Raw genomic sequence first — 23,950 nt, forward strand, 5'->3', positions numbered from 1 at the left:
ACCACACACACTCTCATACAACACACACCACATGCACTCCCATACAACATAAACATTCTCTTCCACAACACACACCACACACACTCTTATACAACAAACACACACTCTCATACAACACACACACACCGCACACACTCTCATACAACACACATATAACACACACTCTTATACACCACACACTCTCATACAACACACACACACCACACACTCACATACAACACATACACACACACTTATACACCACACACACAACACACACTTTTTATACACCACACACTCTCATACACAACACACACTTTCATACAACACACACACCACGCACACTCTCATACAGCACACACAATCTCATATACCACACACACAACCCACACTCTCATACAACACACACACACCACAAACACTCTCATACAACACGCACACACCACATACTTTCATACAACACACACACCACACACACTCTCATACAACACACACACACACCACACTCACATACAACACACACACTCTCATACAACACACACACAACACATACTCTCATACAACACACACACATACCACACACACTCATGCTACACACTCACACACGACACATACTCTCATACAACACACTCACACAGCACACACATTCTCATACAACACACACACCACACACACACTTTCATATAACACACACACCACACACTCTCATACAACAAACACACACACACCACACACACTCTCATACAACACACACCACATACACTCCCATACAACATAAACATTCTCTTCTACAACACACACTCTTATACAATGCACACACCACACACTCTCATACAACACGCACACACCACACACACTCTCATACAACACACACTTCACACACACTTTCATATAACACACACACCACACACACTCTCATACAACACACACACCACAAACACTCTCATACAACACGCACACACCACACACACTTTCATACAACACACATACCACACACACTCTCATACAACACACACACACCACACATTCACATACAACACACGTACACCACACGCACAACACACACTTTCAGACCACACACTCTCATACAACACACACATCACACATTCTCATACAACACACACGCCACATACACTCCCATACAACATACACACTCTCTTCCACAACACACACCACACAACTCTTATACAACACACACACTCTCATACAACAAGCACACACCACACACACTCTCATACAACACACACACCACCCACACTCTTATACAACACACACCACACACTCTCATACAACACGCACACACACACACACACACACCACAAACACTCATACAACATGCACACACCACACACACTTTCATACAACACACACACCCCACACACTCTCATACAACACACACACTCACATACAACACATACACACCACACACACTCTCATACAACACCCACACACCACACACTCTCATACACAACATACTCTCATACAACACACATACATACCACACACTCTCATACAACACACACACATACCACATACTCTCATACAATACACACATACCACACACACTCATGCTACACACAAGAGGCATAGTTGTGCAGCACCAATCAACAGCTAGCTTCAAGTAATCCATTGTTGCTTCTAAGCCAACCTATGTATTCTTTTCAACAAAGGATACCAAGAGAATAAAGTAAATTAGATAATGTTATTAAATTGGAAAGCTGTTTAAAATTGCATGCACTATTTGAATCATTCTGCAATAGACGTTTAGGTGTAATTTGATGTAATATTACTCAAATATTTGGTAAATTAACAAATGTATATAATTTTACAGATGGGTAAACAAAGTGTCTTCTCTTTAAAGCAAGTCGATCAAATTGTCGGCCTGTTGAAAGCAAAAGACATGTTGCAGTACATGATTGCTGAAATTGTAGGTGTATTACGTAGTTTTGTAAAGATTATTTGGAAAAAGATGGATTGTGGGGGTGATTTCTGAGAAGCATTTCTGGCTAACAGATACTCTAGCTAATTATTGCTGTACAGTTCTCTTGGATACCTTGATGCCTGGATCCTGAATGTGTTAAGTCAACACTCTGACAGGCAGTTTCCTATCTTCTGCGCAGATATCTCAAATTCCTCTGTTAGTTCTTGGTGTAGTAACTCAATTTTGACCGCGAGCGCCCTTCCATATTGGGTTCAAAGCATCCTCATGATCTATTTTTTGCTGAATCTTTACAGAACTGCATGATTTTTTTTAAATATATATATATATATATATATAAATAATTTTTTTATTTATTTATTTATTTTTATTAAACATAGGCTTGTTTTTTGCTTTTTTTTAATCAATAGCCATTATTTTAAACAAAATACTTTTACATTTGGTATCTCGATGTGTGTGATATCTAGGACCATGAGATCAAGTGCATAGAATAGTATACAAGTAACAATTTGACTTCTACTTCTGGGTTCCATTATGATTCTTGTTGCCAAATGCTACTAAGATAGAACAGGTCTCCCTAAGGATGATGGAGGAAACCAGACGTGGACTCCTTGCACAGTGTGCTTAGAGGAATATAGCTGCACCTCACTGAAGAGGCCCACAGAGGGCTGAAACGATCTACTGGGGTTGTCATGTTTCTTGTTCAGAGGAGAATTGCCTGGTATTTCAGGGCTGGACTGACCTTACAAGGTGGAATCAGACGGATATACTTCTCCTCTGTGAAAAGCACAATTGGACTAAAAGAGGCTGCTCCTAGGTGGTAGCTTGCCACAGAACAAGCTAATGAGCCGTTGTTCATTCCTGGCAGAGCACGTCTCTCTTTGTATACAATATAAGAGGTGTTTCTTTTTTAGTTTCCTAGCGGTAATACAGCATTTTATGCTGCTTTGGCTTCTGAAAACAGAAATATTCTAATGTCTTTATATAATCATCAAACAATACCACAAACACATTTTGTGGGTTACTAAACAAACAAAAGGAGAGAAACCTGAATCCATCGCACAAATGACCAAGCACTTCATGAATTACCATGCTCTAGTTGCTAAACTAAACATGACATGTTCCTTGGCAGGAAAACAGACTTACTTGATTTCTTTTTACTAAATATTTGATAATGGAGCTGTGCTTGTCAAAGCTGGTGTTTACCTAGCAATGAAAAGCCGGTAGGCAACTGATCAGTTTTTGGAGAGTTGCCTGCTTTTAAAATTCAACATTAGAAATCATTACAGCTGCAATAGCTGCAGTACCAGGTGTGGCACAGGTTCACTGCATTGTTTTTATGGGCTTATAGGCGCAGTGTGATGGCAGCTGTAGGTTTGCATAGGTTGAGCCTCACATTTCATACAAATATAAAGCACCAATAGCTAAACATCTGCTCACAATAATCAAATTGCATAAAAGCAAACCTTTCTCTGTTGTATATCTCCTGGTGGAGTCTGATAGGCTGAAAAATCTTCTGGATTAACCTCTGGGTGGCTGTAAAATCCATAGTGCAGTCTCTGGTTGATTGTAAGTCCCCTGGTATAATCTCTGATCGGCTGTAAAATCCATAGTGCAGTCTCTGGTTGATTGTAAATCCCCTGGTATAATCTCTGATTAGCTGTAAAATCCATAGTGCAGTCTCTGGTTGATTGTAAATCCCCTGGTATAATCTCTGATTAGCTGTAAAATCCATAGTGCAGTCTCTGGTTGATTGTAAATCCCATGATACAATCTCTGATTAGCTGTAAAATCCATAGTGCAGTCTCTGGTTGATTGTAAATCCCCTGGTATAATCTCTGATCGGCTGTAAAATCCATAGTGCAGTCTCTGGTTGATTGTAAATCCCCTGGTATAATCTCTGATTAGCTGTAAAATCCATAGTGCAGTCTCTGGTTGATTGTAAATCCCCTGGTATAATCTCTGATTAGCTGTAAAATCCATAGTGCAGTCTCTGGTTGATTGTAAATCCCCTGGTGTAATCTCTGATCAGCTATAAAATCCATAGTGCAGTCTCTGGTTGATTGTAAATCCCCTGGTACAATCTCTGATTAGCTGTAAAATCCATAGTGCAGTCTCTGATTGATTGTAAATCCCCTGGTATAATCTCTGATTAGCTGTAAAATCCATAGTGCAGTCTCTGGTTGATTGTAAATCCCCTGGTATAATCTCTGGTTGGCTGTAAAATCCATAGTGCAGTCTCTGGTTGATTGTAAATCCCCTGGTATAATCTCTGATTAGCTGTAAAATCCATAGTGCAGTCTCTGGTTGATTGTAAATCCCCTGGTATAATCTCTAATCTTCTTATCATGTTGTATAAAAATACCTATAGTCTTTAGAAAACATCCCTGGGCTAAGGCAGGATTGATACATAGGGGCCTATTTATCAAGGTCTGGCGGACCTGATCTGATCAGGTCCGCCAGACCTCGCTGAATGCGGCGAGCAATACGCTCGCCATATTCAGCATTGCACCAGCAGATCACAAGAGCTGCTGGTGCAACGCCGCCCCCTGCAGACTCATGGCCAATGGGCTGCCAGCATGGGGGTGTCAATCAACCCAATCGTACTTTATCGGGCTGTATTGTGGTGAAGTCTGTCCGCCTGCTCAGAGCAGGCGGACAGGTTATGGAGCAGCGGTCTTTGTGACCGCTGCTTCATAACTGGTGTTTCTGGCGAGCTTGCAGGCTCACCAGAAACACGGGGCATTTGTATCCATTCAGACTCTGTGAATATATCTCGTAAAAGTAATTATGGCTTGACAAAACAAATATGCTTTGCCTAATATAGGTATAGTCTAGACGATACACATTATCCTAGACTTTAGACCATAACAATTGATAAGGTTCGCTTTTTTGGAACATATCACTTAAAGTGTTACAAATCTTTTGTATACAACAAATTATTGATAATTTGGAACATCTACACTTGTTATCTATGTTTTAAGTATCTCTGCGATTAACGTCCACCCAGTATATGACCAATTAATATATGAAATGCAAATTTAACGAGATTTTTAAACTGAAGGCACTTCATATAAAACTGACTAACAACCTAGATATATATATATATATATATATATATATATATATATATATATATATATATATATATATATATATATATATATATATATATATAATGAAGAAATGCTTGCAATAAGGTCCATCATATTGGACACATTGATCATTGTATTGCAATCAAAACTGTTACCAAACTGAATATCCCCCCGTAATGTATTATGGCTTAATATGATAAGCTATAAGATATGCCAAGCTACAAAGTTGACCGTGGCTTAAACCCTGAATACGCTGTGTGGATCACATTAAATATCTTGATTGCCATACGATATACACTTCCGTAAACAAATGCAGTTACTATTGCAATCTGAGAATATATCTAGTGGAGGTAACTGCTGGGCCAGCCCTATGCCCTGACAAAGTCACGTAATAGTGACGAAACGCTTCGGTGGGCATGGCCAGTGGGAGTACATCTGGGCACATAGAAGTTAGCGGTTGACAATATCGCTCTACAGTTACACTGTTGCGATCCTTGTTTAGGTTGATATTCTGCATACATTAGTATTGCTTTACCAGCATTTACTGATTCTAAGTTTATTATAGACACGTAGAAAGGCTGCATTTGTACAGCCAGTATTAACTACATAACTAAATTGGTGTCTTGCTTTGATTAACTATATAATTGCACACACGAGCAAATAAGGAAAGTGGTATTAATGTGTTTTAACCGTATATGGGACAGAGATACAGATGTGCATGCTTGAATGTTGATAACAGTATTAGGGACTGAGATAGAAATAGGCTGACTGTGTTAAATCACAGCAGTACGCAGGCAGGAGGACGCCTTTGGGCGCTTAGACTGTCTGCACTTGTATGAATAATTGCTAATTATCATTGTCCCTATACTCTTTAACCCTTGTTGCTGTCTCCCCTGGCCACGTGGCCCCTCTTTGTTTTTCATTAATGTTGGAGTATAGTTTGAAATTGAGGTGGTTGTGATGTTACCCACCTCTCTATATTTCCAATTATGTTATTTGTTCCGTATATATATATATATATATATATATATATATATATATATATATATATATATATATATATATATGTTTAATAGGTTATCTGTTTAAAATATACTCTCATATAATCTCTGATTGGCTGTAAATCCATTGTGCAGTCTCTGGTTGATTGTAAATCCCCTGGTACAATCTCTGATTGAGTGTAAATCCCCTGGTACAATCTCTGATTGGATGTAAAATCCATAGTGCAGTCTCTGGTTGAGTGAAAATCCAAGGGTACAATCTGTGATTTAATGTAAATCCCCTGGTACAATATCTGATTGAGTGTAAATCCCCTGGTACAATCTCTGATTGAGTGTAAATCCCCTGGTACAATCTCTGATTGAGTGTAAATCCCTTGGTACAATCTCTGATTGAGTGTAAATCCCCTGGTACATTCTCTAATTGAGTGTAAATTATCTGGTACAAACTCTTATTGGATGTAAAATCCATAGTACAATCTCTGACTCAGTGTACATCTTCTGGTACAATCTCTGATTGGCTGTAAATTCCATAGTGCAGTCCCTGGTTGTCTGTAAATCTTCTGGTATAATCTCCGATTGGCTGTAAATCCCATACTGCAGTCTCTGATTGGCTGTAAATCCCCTAGTGCAATTTCTGATTGGATTTAAATCCCATGGTGCAGTATACGCACTATATATTTGCACAACAGTCTTTATTGACCGCACACAAGAGAGTGCAGGGAGTCCCTTTAAATTTGTGAGGTGTAGCCAATAATGGTGCATGCTGCTTTTCTGAATGCTATTCCCATTGACTTAACATTATTGGGCCGATGTATTAAGCAGCATATGCTGCCATTCTGCGCAAGCCTTTTGGTATGCGGGAATCAGGAGCTAAGAAGCAGCGGTCGTAAGAGGTGGCAGACTGCAATCATTACGATAATATGATTGACACCCACTGCTAGCGGCCAATTGGCTGCGAATGTGCAGGGGCAGCATTGCTCACACATTTCACAAGAAATGCTTGTGCAATGATGAATGCCGACAGCGTAAGCTACAGTGAATCATGTCCACCTGCCATTTTCCCAATGATCCTTCTTACCTGCTGGAGTTTTCTAAATTGTTTTAGAGTCACTTCTTCACCTTTATTTTGTCATTGGAAATAGCTGTTTTTGTTGTTTGAAACCATAACCTAAACTGAAAATATCAATGCTACAGTATTGACTATAGAAAAGCTCCATAAAGAAGAGACAGCAGAAGAACAAAGAACCTCTCAGTAGGTGTGAGCCAGACCTTTTGAAAGGGTGTTCATGCAGCTGCTTTGAATACAATTATCTTTTCTCTGCAGTTTCCGATAATTTGTCATTAAAGTTATCTGTTTTCTTTACATCATACAAAAAATGCATTTTAACACTCATTACAGTTTGATTGTTGGTTGTTTTAAAATGGATGTTCTAGTACTGAGAAAAAAAAAACACTTGGAAGGTAGGTCATTGTCTACCAATAAAGCCATGAAGTTCTGCTTATCAACCAGAGAGCAATCAGTCCTAAAAGAGACAAGGCCTGGGACACACTTACATTATTTGAAAATTTCTCCTAACGCAATCTTCCTTCACCTTGACCCACTGGTACGAACATACACTTCCTATTAAAGGACCACTATACACACATTGTAATCTACATGATTTTGAACCTTCATATCTGAGAATAATTTTGCAATGAAAACTGCAGCTTTGTTTTGTCAAATGAGTATATTGTTTTATGTTTAATTATTTCACTGATTTCCCTGTCCCCCAGAACAAAAGAACCCCTGCTAACCAATCACAAACTGATATTCAGATATAGCACAAACTCTGTTTGCACATGTGCAGTTGAGAGAGACTGTGGAAGCTTGCCCTTATCTCTTCCCTTAAGGTGGTTTAGCACTGATTCAACTTAGTTACTATTGCAAAGAATGCTTCTCCTATCATGATTGTTTATGCAAAACTGATAATCCACCTTTTACAAACATGTGACTGCTGAGAATCTGAGGGGGCGGGGAAAGTAAACAAAAGCTTGCATAAATTGCCTAAAATTATTAACCTAAACCTCCCTGGGAGAAAGTAAAACAAGCACATTTTTAGATGTATTTCACAGTAAAAGGCAGCAAAATAAATAATTAATGTATATTGCAATAATGTTTCACTTGCAATAATGAAACATTTTATGTTGTTGAAATTTCAAGTTTAAAGGGACACTAAACCCAAAAAAATTCTTTCATTATTCAGAAAGAGAATACAAATTTAAACAACATTACAATTTACTTCTATTATTTATTTTGCTTTATTTTTTAAATATTATAAGTTGTACAAAAAGCAATGCACATGGGTGAGCCAATCACCCCAGGCTTCTATGTGCAGGAATCAGCAGCTACTGAGCCTATCTAGATATGCTTTTCAGCAAAGAACATCAAGATAATAAAACAAAATAGATAAAAGAAGTAAATTAGAAAGTTGTTTAAAAGTGCATGCTCTTTCAAAATCATGAAAGAAAAAATGTGGGTTTCATGTCCCTTTAATGGTCTTTAAAGAAATTTGTCTTTAATTTATTATATTGTAATGAATAATATAGCATGATTTCTATATTTAATTTTTTTAACCCATGGAAGTTAAAAAGGTACACTTAAAGGGACATAAAACACAAAATGTTTATTTCATGATTCAGATAGAGAATACAATTTAATACTTAATTTGCTTCATTTTTCAGATATCCTTTTTTGAATAAATAGCAATGCACATGGGTGAGCCAATCACATGAGACATATATGTGCAGCCACAATCAGCAGTTACTGAGCCTATTTAGATATGTTTTTCAACAAAGGATATCAAGAGAATGAAGCAAACTAGATAATAGAAGTAAATTAGAAAGTTGTTTACAATTACATTCTCTTTCTAAACCATGTAAGAAAAAAAATGTGGGTTTCATGTCCCTTTAAATAAATGCAAAAACAACAAGTATAAGCTAATGTAATTAAAGCAGGGGTCGCCAAACCTGTTTAAAATTTAGAAGCCAGTAAGAATATTTAGGAGCCAGACATACTTTTAGGAGCCAGACAGTGGTATTTTTATATAGATATATGGAGAATAACCAAAACCTGGGTTCTGGAGTTGTCAAGCTCTGAATTAGTGTCTGTACAAAGCTTTGTATTCAGTATGTTTTTGCATAAAAAAGGTAAAGCTAAAACCTTTTCAAATTTAATTGGTAAATTTAAGGAAATCAATGTGTGTCCACATGCTGATTGGCTGATAGGGACACCTCCCATAGCTCTATTGGTGGAAATGCACAAGTTTATCCAAAACCATTTTTTTGCCATAGGAACATCACTTTAACATAAGTAAATTAGAAACTAAAATATTTTGAAATGCCCTCTTTTACATAAATACCATGCTTTTAAAGGAACCCGCAGTTTTCCTTTTATGAGTAAGAAAGAGCATACAATTTAAAACAACTTTACAATTTAATTTTAATTAGCTTCATTCTCTTGGTATCCTTTGTTGAAAAGCACACAACGATAGTCTCAGGAGCAGCACTGCTCTGATGGGAGCTAACTGCCGATTTCGTTATTTTTAATTTATTATTTGAGGTGGGGCTCACATGTTATTTTCTAACATATTATTTACATGTGGGGATACAAAATATAAACATAAATATATGTCATTTAAAGCATTTAGTAGTAGAATATCTGTATGGATTGGAAATGCACCTTTATGCTACGAGAGCGCTATAAGTAAAACATTGCGAGGGAGGGACGGTACAGAAGGATCTTTAGAAGCTATAAACAGCTGTAAGCTATGTTTCCAGTCGGGTCAGACCGGTCTGAAGAGACATGACAATTTATTTTTCAATTATATTGCATGCTGCAACCTGTACCAATGAAATCAATTTGTTCTGGGTTGTTTTTTTTTCTGGGAGAACTTCATGTTGTGAGTTCACAACATTTTATACTATAGATTAGACACAAAAACAATAGGAAATTCTTTAAGAAAATGAATATTAATATGCATTAAAGGGATATTAAACCCAATTTTTTTATTTTTTTTATGATTTATATTTAGCCACCAATCAACAAGCTCTACCTAGGTGCTGAACCAAAAATGGGCCGGCTCTTAAGCTTACATTCCTGCTTTGAAAATAAAGATAGCAAGAGAATGAAGACAGATTGATAGTAGGAGTAAATTAGAAAGTTGCTTTAAATTGCATGCTCTGTCTGAATCATGAAATAAAAAATGTGGGTTTCATATTTTTAAGGAACATACAACTCAATATTTAATCTCTTCATAAAGGGCTAGATTACAAGTGGGACTTCATAGATAATGCAGGATGTGTTGTATTTTGCTCAACCTCACATAAAGAATAATACAGAATGGGGTATTACAAGAGGATACTTACAATTTTTACCCAAAGCATCTTAATGTGACAAAACTTTATAGAGCGCCCTATAATATAATACTGTAGATAGCGCAGGGAGCACTATTAATGCTTATGGCACTCTTATAAAAGTGCGCTCATTAAAATGTTGTGTTCTTTTTTTCTTTTCTTTTTTTAAAGATTGAGTTCCAGGAGTGACCAAGGTTGGCCCTCCAGAGGTTTTTCAACTACATTTCCCATGATGCTCAGCAAGCATTTCACCTGGCTGAGCATCATGGGAAATGTAGTTCCAAAACCCCTGATATACCATTATTATTAAAGGAACATGAAACCCAAACATTTCAGATAGCGCATAACATATTAAACAATCTTCCAATTTACTTCTATTATCAAATTTGCTTCATTGTCTTGGTATTCTTTGTTGAAGGAACAGTAATGCATTACAGGGAGCTAGCTGAACACATCAGGTGAGCCAATAATAAAAGGCATTTATCTGCAGATACCAATCAGTATATAGTTCCCAGTAGTGCATTGCTGCTGCTGAGCCTTCCTAGGTATGCTTTTCTACAAAGGATACAAAGAGAAGTAAGCAAATTAGATTAAAAAAAAGTGAATTGGAAAGTTGTTAATTTTTTTATCTTCTATTGAATCATGAAAGATAAAATGTGGGTTTTATGTCCCTTTAATAGTATTGCACAGAACTAGATGAAGGCCTGCTCTACTAGAGAACCATCAGCAATCAACTGATATCCCACATTCATTTTACTGTGTGCCTCTATAAAAGTCTATTATTTGATGGACTTAGCCCATTTGCATTATCCAACATCCAGATGTTAGCGTGCCCTAGACTTATATTGGCATTTGAAATAGTTGATTTAGCCTGTGTTATCCCTACCTATTCTGAAAGTTTCTGGCCTTAGGTCCAAGTTCTAGATAAGCTGTGTAAACACAGCCAGAAGAAATTACACTCCCAGTAGAGTATAGAAGAGATAAGGTAATAAAATGTAAATTTTTCATTATTCTCTCCAAGTATTTGTCTTTGGTTTACGGACAGATATAAAATAAAGAAGCAAGTATATGTACACAATGTGATAAAGTAATGAGATCTGATTACACCTACAAGCTCAACCCATTTATTAGGTTGTGGCTTCAAAACACAAAATCAGCTAATTCATATACACAAATAAACCTTAAAATGCAAATCTCATACATTTTATTCTCTGCAGCTGGTAAAAAAAGTTATTGGAAACACATTAAGGGAAAAACAATTTTACAGTATACTGTCCCTTTAAGCCTGAGAGATTTTAATGCACAATCATGCATAATATTTGTGTGCTCCACTTGTAATCTATGCCAAAATGTCTAAGTAAAGGCACAGGCTAGCCAAAATTAAACTCTCATGAATCAGAAAGGGCATGCAATTTTAAACAACTTTCCAATTTACTTGTATCATTAAATTTGCTTTGCTCTCTTGGTGTTCTTTGTGGAAAGCTAAACCAAGATAGGCTCATGTGCTAATTTCTAAGTTATTGAACTGCCTCTTATCTAAGTACATTTTGACAGTTTTTGACAGTTAGACAGTGCTAGTTTATGTGTGTCATATAGATAACACTGTGCTCACTCCCATGGAGCTATTTAAGAGTCAGCACTGATTGGCTAAAATGCAAGTCTGTAAAAAGAACTGAGATAAGGGGCAGTCTGCAGATGCTTAGAATCAAGGTAACCACAGAGGTACAAAGTGTATTAATATAATTGTGTTGGTTGTGCAAAACTGGGGAAATGGTGATAAAGGATTTATTTATCTTTTTAAACAATAACAATTCTGGAGTAGACTGTCCCTTTAAGAAAAAAAAAAACAGATATTTATTTTACATGCTTTTACTGGGAAATACCTCTTAAATAGATTATTTAGTTCAGGCCACAAACTCCTAAATAGTCACAGAAAAAAAGAGCCAGAAACATGGATTCCACCAGACTTTTCAAGAAAAGTATAGCCAGAATGCTCTACCTTGTAAAAATTGCTAACAAAATGATAGTGTTAAATGATTTTAAGTACATCTCATGCTTAATGCAGTGCTGGTATATGCTAAGATCTTAATGTCAGTCTAATGCTTTCATCTTATATCATAAGATCCCAGCCGTTTGAGCAAGAACTTGATGAAAACGTTGCCCTGATTTTAATTTTTTTTAATAGGGATGGAATATAATTAATTGCTAGTTATCTGACTATACTAACATTATTATAGTTCAGGTATGCTACTCTAGCACTTTATATATATATGAGTTAAAGATTAGGTTGGTGCTTTGATGTGCACAGCTGCGTGTCTCCTTCTCTTACTAGTATATTGATGATTATTTTTATAATAACGGGGGAAGACTTGCTCATTAGTTAATATTGGTACTTCTGCTATCATTAGTAGACCCGTGAAGACCTGAAGCATATTACACTTACCACGTTTCTTTCTTTGAAGTTTAAAAATATTAACCACAATGCTATGCTCTCTGTTTTAATTCATGAATCCCTAAGAGATTCAACTTACATTTCTTACTTAAAAATGCTTTAAGCAGTGTTGTAATATCAACTATATTTTACCACACTGAAGCAGATTCATTCCAATGATTTGCCACAGAATTAGGATATGACCAGCCCACAAATTATCTACATAATGAATATGTCTTATGGGTGTGTACAACTTTTAAGTAGCAATACAACCCACTCTATAAATCAAAGTATAACCACCCGCAGCATCTCCATATGTGTTTTGTCTCCGGTTGTACCTAGGAAAAATCATTTTACTATTTGTAAACATTGCTGTTATATAAAAAAGGTAATGTTACTATTTTTAAAGGGGGATAGATAGATGATAGATAGATAGATAGATAGATAGATAGATAGATAGATAGATACTTGATAGACAGTTAGATAGATAGATAGATAGATAGATATGTAGATAGATAGATAAATACTTGATAGATAGATAGATAGATAGATAGATAGATAGATAGATAGTCAGGCAGACAGGCAGACAGACAGACAGATATATAGATAGATAGATACATAGATAGATAGATAATAATATACAGATAGATAGATAATAGATAGATGATAGATAGATGATAGATTGATAGATAGATAGATACTTAAATGAGTTAGATAGATGATAGATAGATATATAGGTACTTTATAGATAGATAGATAGATAGATAGATAGATAGACAGATAGATACTTGATATAAAGATATCAATTAGATAGATAGATAGATAGATAGATAGATAATAGACAGATAAATATATATATAAATAGATAGATAGATAGATAGATTGATAGATAGATAGATAATAGATAGATAGATAGATAGATAGATACAGGGGTCAAGTCGAGCGGGAACACATGGGAACGGAGTTCCTGAACTATTTTTGCAGGAGGAACTGCTGCTGCTGGTGAGAGGAGCTGGAGCACAGTCTGGTTAGAGGGAAAGTGAGATCCTCTAGTAATGGGCAGTAACACTTCCTACAATACACTAACTGTAAGCCTGTCAGCAGTCCTGCTGTGTGATCACCCCGCACTGTGTAGAACACATGGTACTTACATTTCTGTGTGGCTTACTCTCGGGTTATTTAGCTCTTCTCAGCAGAAATAAGACTATTGCTCCTTAAGTGGGTAAGACTCTGTGACAGAGGAGGATTCTCGGGCCTAAAGGCAGTCATTCAACCTTTCTTTTGATTTACTTTGCCTGTTTCATTCTTATTAGAACTCTTCAGTAGCAGATAGATTTCTGATTGTTGCTTAGGTAAAGCTCATTTCAGGGTTAAATCAAAATTTATCAAAATTATGGTGGAGATAAAAGTTTGAGATTAAAATCCTCCATGTCTCAAAAGGAAATCAATATATATACTGTATATAACAAGAGTATTGCATTGAGCAATGATACTTTTTTATTGGACTAACTATACATTTATAAGTTGACAAGCTTTGGAAGTATTACTTCCTTTATCAATTCTGCAAACAATACTCACCAATTCAATGGAATTTACAGATCATATCTTGAAACACAGAATGGCTAAAAATATATATATATATATATATATATATACAATGGACCCAGCACTCACTCATCTGTGTATTTATTAGTGCTGGGTTCATTGTATTTTTTTGAGATTATATCCACTCAAGCACCCTCAAGTTGTTTGGAATGAAGTGAGAGTTCACTTAACTGAATCTATATATATATATATATATATATATATATATATATATATATACGTTGATTGGAGTAGCCATGTTAGTCCAGAGATTTAGATATCAAAATAACAAGAGTATTGCATTGAGCAATGATACTTTTTTTATTGGACGAACTATACATTTATAAGATGACAAGCTTTCGGAAGAGTTCCTTCCTTTATCAAGTCTGAAGCATACTAACCCCTGTTGGTCACCATTTCACCCAACCTGACCACTCCATCCAAAACCTCAAAATCAAAATTCTCAGAGGCAACTTCAATAACACCATGGAAAGAAAAACCTTTGAAATGAAAATGATAATGCACTTCAACCTGTTTAATTCTGGACTAAATGTGGACTCTGGATTCTTAACACATTATCAAAAATTTTTGTAATGTACTTTCATTTAGTCAATTACATTGTATATTCCACATTCTTTATACATAGGTACACAGGTAAGCCTATGTCCACACTTTTGTCTTTTCTTAACTTTTGTATTCCCCCTGTATATACAATTTCACATCTCTATAGATATTGATTCAATATTGATATATAACTTTATGTCAGTATATGCTCTATGTAAAGCTATATATTTCCCCTGTCTGTTCTCCTACACTGGACACTGTCTGCCTGTTACCTAAGCCCCCCTCATGATTTTTACGACACCTCCTCCTCTCCCTGCACTGTCTTCTTAGCTATTCTGTGTTTTAAGATACAATCTGTAAATTCCATTGAATTGGTTAGTATTGCTTCAGACTTGATAAAGGAAGGAACTCTTCCGAAAGCTTGTCATCTTATAAATGTATAGTTCGTCCAATAAAAAAAGTATCATTGCTCAATGCAATACTCTTGTTATTTTTATATATATATATATATGTGTGTGTTTATATGATTATATATAGGAATAGATATATACAGATATATATATATATATATATATATATGAATATTTATTTATAAATACATAGAACATATTCTGCTATGTGCAGAGCATTGGAATGCCAAATATTTACAGTAAATACACAGTATAACACTTAATTGAAAATTAATATTGCATAATTTTTTCCCCTGTTTTTAAATGGCTCCAATGGATGTATATATATATATATATATGTCTATATATGTATAAATATGTATTTATATGTGTATATAAGTCTGCAAATGCATATTTAAAATGACTAAATAAGTAAACAGTGTAAAAGTACAAAATTAATTAACCAAAACTCTTTAAAATGCACTGGATATTACCAGATATGGCAAAGTTACGACAAAACGCGTGTAGGCATCTGCACCTTATATCTAGGTTCTAGGTATGATTTGTAATATGTAGATTTATTGGGTGATGCAAAGGATTTATTAATATCCTATATAGGCTCACGTGGTAATACCCAGTACTTTTTAAATAATAATGCAAAGAATAAAGCGCCACACACTAAGGTACAATAATAATAATATCTATATGTATAAAAATAACCAAAAGTATATGCTGCTTCCAAATGATAAAGCTGATTCAGAGATTCTGGGTTGCTGCCTCATCAAATTCACGGTACTGGAAACCGGATAAAAGCTAAATAAAAAACATAAAATGAAGAAACAGGGCGCAACCCCTCTGAGTGCAGTATATCAGAATAAACAATACATTTATTAACAGTAACAATTTGAAACTCACAAGATATGACCTCAAACAAAATGAGGTATGATAAAGGCACCTGGGAACCATATAGGTCTCTCAAAAGATCTCCATCCGTAATGGCAGAGGCTCTCAGAAGTCAGGTGTAAGACAAACATATACACTCAGAGTTCCATAACGCTACTTCCGATTTTTAGCTGGAGTCAGGTTCTTTAAATTATCCCCAACTTGAAGAGTCCAGTTAAAACGAGTATGATTACTCAGTTAAAAAGCGCCAAACAAAACTAGCAAGTCAGCTGTTTGCAAGCATAAAGTGCCGGCAACTTACAACTGCTGAACGTAGTACCGTGATAGCGTAAAGACGGTGGGCGTGGCCTTACATGTTTCATAGGGATTCCCCCTACTTCGTCAGAGGCTCTTTTTAAATAATAACCACATTGTGACACATGAAAATAGATAAGTCTAACCTTTATGAGACATTGTATGGTCCAATTATAGTCACACAATATACTGAAGCATAGGGATCTTTTGGTTGGTGACTGATGTGGTAATTGGTATAATTTAAAGGGACATTGTAAACTAGATTTTTCTTTGCATACATGGATTGTAGATGATCCACGTATATAGCCCATCTGGGAGCGTTTTTGTCAAAATGTATAGTTTTGCTTATTTTTTAAAAACGTTGTGATGTTTTTCAGACTCCAAATCGAGCCTCACACTGTCAGATGTTTATAGACTCCTGCTGGCTCTTGTTTATGTCATATGTCTTTTCATATGCAGGGAAGGGGGAGGGGGGAGTGCTCGTCATGGTATCCTAGCCCCTTTCACTGGGTGTCCCAGCCAAACCTCATCATCAGTGCTAAACTGAGAGCTTCTAAGTAAGTTCATAAAAGTTTTTATACTGGATATTTAGATCAACATCTGTGCATATTCTTCTTTATAGTAGTGTCTATTACATGCAGTTATATGAAAATCACTGTATACTGTCCCTTTAAGCGTTTGCCCTGATTGATGGTTTATATTGTATAGAATAGATCAGGAAGTGCCTATTACGTGCATATTGTGTTTCTCTTTTATTTCATTTGACAATTTAATCAATCTGTTTTTTAATAATTTGATTAAAAGTTTAGTTTTATCACGCTCACATCTGGGACCATAAGGATTTATGGTTTAGATATGGTGTTCCAAATTAATTGCTAGGTGCGTGTTTGAGGATTAATTCTTTTCTATTCTCTCTATATAATATATCTTTAAAATGACGCGTTATGTCCCTTTAAAATGAGTAAAGGTTAATTAAAGAAATGCAATAGAACTGAAATACAGAACATATAAAAAAAACATTTGCAGGAACTTTTCATTTACATGAATATATTACCCAGCATGCCTTGCTACAATGGGAGGAATACAGCCCAATATGGAGTAAGGCATTTTTATGACTATATGTATGCACACTGAAATGTATTACTTCTTCACTGGGCAAAATAAAAGATTTACAGTTGCTTGCTTATAGTACCAGACAATCACAACTATATGTCTGATTCACTTAGCCCTTTTGCTGCCACAGAAATTCAGTTCATGGGTAACAGAATTTCTTCAATTTTTATTTTTTATTTTTAATAGGACATGCTCTTTTATTACATAAATGTTTCTTATTACTCACACTCATTAACTGCAGTGCCTTCCCACAGCTGAGCAGTTCACGCCCATTTGACCTATCAGGTGTAGCATATGCTTCTAGCTTCTAATCAGTAGCCATTTTAAGCTTAGGAGCACATCTGGTGCATTATCTTAAAGGACCATTAAATACAGTAGTATTGCATATTTAATATGTGCATAATATAAAGACAATAGAATAACACTTACTTTTTTTCTAACAAATTTTTTTTTTTACACATTTGCTGGCCCCTGTATCATGTGACAGCCATCAGCCAATCACAGACTAGTATACTCATACACTGTGAGTTGCCTCAGAAAGTGTGCATATAAAAAGACTATGCTACAATTGATAATGGATGTAAATTGTAAAGTCTCAAACAATTGCATGCTCTATCTGAATCATGAAAGTTGAATTTAGACTTAAAGGGATACTGAACCCCAATTTTTTTTCTTTCATGATTCAGATAGAGCATGCAATTTTAAGCAACTTTCTAATTTACTCCTATTATCAATTTGTCTACGTTTTCTTGCTATCTTTATTTGAAAAAGCAGGAATGTAAAGCTTACGAGCCGGCCCATTTTTGGTTCAGCACCCTGGATAGCGCTTGCTGATTGGTGAATACCATTTAGCCACCAATCAGCAAGTACAACCTAGGTGCTGAACCAAAGATGGGCCGGCTTGTAAGCTTATATTTCTGCTTTTTTAAATAAAGATACCAAGAGAACAAAGAAAAATTGATAATAGGAGTAAATTAAAAAGTTGCTTAAAATTGCATGCTCTATCTGAATCATGAAAGAAAAAAAATGTGGGTTCAGTGTCCCTTTAAGTGAACTCCTTTGGTATGGTTAAACACATATATTACCACATAACTCTAATGTAATCATAAAAGGATCTAATTAATCAAAAATGTAATTATTAGATTGCAAGGTCCCCTAAAAGTGAAGAGATTTCTAGGAAGCAAAGTATCTGCACTAAGCATCAATGCATTTGCTATTCCAAGGATAATGTTATATTTATTATACTGTAGAAGTATTGAGATAAACATAGAGGTGGATTTTAATCTGGTCAATCCTGTTTTTGTCAATGTTTTAGCTTTCAATAGCACCATTTCCAATGTTTAAAAAATATCAGATTGTATATAGGAAAATTAACCGATACAAAGCATGGACAGCTTCAACCACAGCCAAAGGCACTTGAAATATGCTCACAACCCACAGATCGACCAATAAAACACAATGGATAAACAATATCGACCACCAATGTGCACATTCTTAGACCCCAAAAACAAGATATCACTGCCAATGCAAATGAGGAGAACCCCCCCAACAAAAAACAATACGGGACATGTTATCACCATCATTTAAATGTAAACACACAAACAAAGCATATCTACAATATATTGACAGTTGCAACATCAGAAAGATGAGGTGGCCTGGTCATTTGGTTAAAGCTGAGCAGCCATGGGTGTCCGCAGAAATAATTCCACAATATGCTCAGGAAAATAACATCAGGGGTGGATAATTATCCCAAAAATAGTCCTAGTTTACTAGTACACAAAAAAATTTGGAGTCACTATATGCTAAACTTAATTCACTTTTACAAAAAAAAAAAAAAAAATGTGGGTGTAATAAAATGAAAGTCTTTATCCAGACTTCTAACTTCTAAAGCATATAGTTTAATTTTGTATTTAGTGCTTTGTTTATTTGATCTGTTGCATTATACAGCTATAAAGAAGAAAAACATAATACAAATTAAACACAAAAGAACAAATATGTTAACCTATACATATAAAGCCTAAAACTGAGAGTACATTATTTGTGCTATTGACAAAAAATTTTAACAAACTATTTCAGTATGTGAGTAAGAGGACTAAATTAATGAGGAACCTTATTCTTTGCTGCTGTTAAAAAGTTGTGGGAAGTGGAAATCCTCCTACATGGCTCATAGCACACTCACAGCACGGAGGATGGGGTGTGACCTTATGCAAAACATTCTGCCTTCCAGGAAGCTTTCTCCCAATCACTGTACAATGCAGTGGCGCAATGCTGAGATGGAAATAGTGAACTATAAATTCCAGAATGGTTTGTAATTCTTCCTCTAAAATGATGCTACTTTCAGGGGAATAAAAAAAAAAAAAAAGGACATTCAATTGTGTTTTTTTCCTGCAGTTTGTACTCCAGATGGGAAGAAAAATCCATGGGTATAGATGTCCCCCCCTTATGGAATTCAATGTGAGCAGCCTGGAGAGCAATTGTATTGTTTTGTGTATTGAGCAGCTTTTGATGATCTGCAGCCATTATCAGTATTAACTGGTGCCGTTGTGGGGAAATTAAGATTAAATATTGTGAACGTTATCAAACTCAGCTGTTTGACTCAGTAAGTTTATAATGGCTTTCATAACCTCACTAAACACTCCCTCAGTGTATAAGCATGCTAACAAAGCAAGTAAATAGCTAAACATGCAGGGCTCACTTCCATTGAGTTGTTAAAAATGGAGCCGTAAACTACAGAAGTTGCCGACATCTAAAAGTAGCTGACAGCTCCATTTTAGTACCAGTTTTCTAGTTGCTCTTTCTGATTGTTTTAGTACCAGTTTTCTAGTTGCTCTTTTTGATTGAATGTAAGTTTGTGCTGCCGATGCTGGGTAACCTAACCTTACTCAAAAAAAAATAATGGTTTGCTTCTGCACTCTCTTTACCTGTGATCGCCTCTTGAGAGAAAGATACGGGAGCTCGTTACGCTTGTAGGAGTTTGGTGGGCTGGATAGTTATTTGTGAGTTACTGGAGAGTTGGAGATTCTTTTTAATATATTCTTATTTTGGGACTCAGATAATATGAGGAAAACAAACATTTGTTAATTAACACACATTAGTTTTCACACACACACATACACAAACTCACACATATACAAACACATTTTTTTAATACAAACACAAATCACATTAAAAAAAAAATGTCTTTCATTTCATTAACCTGTATACCCATCTGCCTTTTTTTGCCCTTAGTTTACCCTGTATCCCCCTTCCCATCCTCCCTTTTTCTACTCTTCCCTATTAATTATTTTTTTTTTGGCTTTTTTTGCTCTTTTATTTCTTTATACACTTAGCCCATCCCTTTTTTGATTGATATCCATTTTTATCTCTCTTAAAGTTTTTTTCCAATGTTATTTTTTGGTTTATTTGATTTTCTTTTTGCTCTTATTTTATTAACATATTTAGCCCATCCCTTTTTTCATTTCCATCCCTTATTTCTTTTTTTTATTATTATTATTTATTTTCCAATTTATTGATATATGTAATAATTATTGCTGTCCTATGCATAGGTCTAGTTTGAAATATGTAAATATTTTGTGTGCATATATTTTTGTATGTACTGTACATACATATTGATATTTCCATAAGAACATTAACATTTCAATGGGAACCAGGCCGCAAAAAGCTATTTTCTACACCTAGTTGAGCATTCTGTAATGTGTGATACTTTATGGGCAGCCTCCGACAGTGGCCTAGTCTCCATTGAGTTGGTAAAGTTTTGAAACTGGTGATAAAAACATTTATCTCCATTAAAGTCTATGGATATTTTTTATTTTACCACCATTTTCCAAACTTTACCACCTCAATGGAAACTAAGCCAGTGTATTAACGGTTTGCACTTTCATTGGAAACCTTGTATAAGTTATCGCTTAACGGCTTTTAATACTTTCTATGGGATGCAAAAATGTTTTTGCCAGGCTATATGGAGGTATAACGCACCATCTGAAGCATTTGATAAACGAAATTGCTTCCACCAGCATATTTATTGGTTTGTGACCAAATTACAACTCAATGGAAATGAGCCCACAGCTTTTCAGTAAAAGCAGTGAGAGTTCTAGATTATAATTTGGAGAAGCTAAAACTGCTAACTATGGGCTAGTTTCCATTGAGGAGGTAAAGGTCAGAAACTGGTGCTAAAAACCTTTATCTCCATTAAAGTCTATGGAGAATTTTTATGTTACCATCAGTATCCAAGCTTAACCACCTCGATGGAAACTAGACCAATGTATGGTACAACTGGTGCAGGGTCATTTTCTTTCTTGTAAATAAGATATAAATATTAACTTTGGATACAGACAATTACTTTATGTTAAGCCACAATTATGTAATCACTTTCAATAACTGTGTAAAGTCACTTAAAGGGACAGAAAGCACCTTGAGATTTTTATATAAAATGTTTAGTTATGCATAATGAAACATCTTTACAGTATAATGTTGCTTTCTGTTCATGTAATTTATCTCTAAAGCCTAAGGAATTTTTAATTCTCACATGCTGACTTATCAAGGCTAACCCTGCTACATATATTTCACTAATTGGGCTTATCATATAACAACTGTAATACAATGCATTTCATACTAACGGTATGACCATTACTAGCCTTATTGTCTGTAGACTAAAGCACAGATTGGCTCCTCCAAATAAGACAAATGATGGTTGGACTTTGCAATTGATAAACAATTGCAGTAAAAAAAAATGTTAAATTGTTTTTAAAAAGTTCAGACTTGGCTGATATGTTATTCTACAGCGACACAACAGAAAGGTCTTGTAATTACAGGCTGTTTACAGTTCCTTTAAAGGACCACTAAAAACAGAACTGCATAATTAACAAGTACAGAATAAAAAGACAAAGCAACAACACCTACTCTGAATTTCAAATAAGCAGTAGATTTTTTTCAGGCAAATATATTTTGTCTCCCATTTTCAGGCCCCCTGTATCATGTGACACATCAGCCAATCACAGACTAGTATACCCTATGAACTTGTGCACATGCTCAGTAGGATCTTGTTCCCCAGAAAGTGTGAATATAAAAAGACTGTGCAAAATTTGATAATGGAAGTAAATTGGAAAGTGTCTTAAAACTGCTGCTCTTTCTGAATCATAAAAGTTTTATTTTTACTTGAGTGTCCCTTTAAGTCAAATATAATTTCTCAAACTTCACAAAATGATTTACCAGCAACATACTGACTTCTCAAACACAATTTTACACAGAGTAAGTGGTAGCTCTGCAGTAACCTTCAGCCTGCTGCTACAGTGTATCCCCACCATACCAAATATAAGGCCTCTCAATCAGCTTTATATAAATACACAGCTGTCACACAGTTCTCTGACACGGTGTCCTCAGTAGCTGTCTGTAAATTCGTGGGAGCTCCCTACCTTGTTTCTTACTGCAGAGATCCAAAAGGCAACAAAGGAACACATTTTTTGCAAGATAGAGCTTACACTACTTTATTTAAATAATTGTAATACATATAAGCACATAACAAAACACAAGGAATAACTGACACATTTTGTTCCATTAAGATACTTTATCATAGAAGTAATTTTATGACCTCCACGTGTCCTGCTTTGGAAGATACTTTATCATAGAAGTTATTTTATGACCTCCACGTGTCCTGCTTTGGAATGTATTTCTTCTTTCATTTCCTTCAGCTAATGGGACATTAAACACTGTGAGATGGTAATTTAAAATGATACATCTTATATATATAAATATATATATATATATATATATATATATATATATATATATATAAACACTGCAATATAATTGTATTATTTATTTTATTCCGTTTTACTGTAATTCCATTCTGAAACTGTGAGCTTTTTAGTTTCTGTTAGAAATGGAAGTGCAGAACACTGTTATATTCAACACAGCCATTGGCTGCACACTCTAATTACCTATTTATAATTGTCCCTAATTGGCCACAGCAGAGAAGGTAACCTAAGTTACAACATGGCTGCTCCCATTGTTTTATAGGCACTAAAACTTTACACTTATTCTGTCAATATTTAAACAGCTAATGAAACCTTAATAAAGACATCTGCATGTTATTCACAGACTAATCTTTTATTTGAATGCATCATTCTATCTAGTATTTATTTAGTGTTTGGTAGTAGCACAATTTCAAAGACTACAAATTTCTTTGAACAATATGCTGGATCCTTTGTTAATCAATTGATTTTCCGCAACCTGTTTTTTTATATATACAGTACAATATTAAAAGCGCT

Source organism: Bombina bombina, chromosome 5 (assembly GCF_027579735.1).
Source record: "Bombina bombina isolate aBomBom1 chromosome 5, aBomBom1.pri, whole genome shotgun sequence".
In the NCBI taxonomy this organism is placed as follows: domain Eukaryota; kingdom Metazoa; phylum Chordata; class Amphibia; order Anura; family Bombinatoridae; genus Bombina; species Bombina bombina.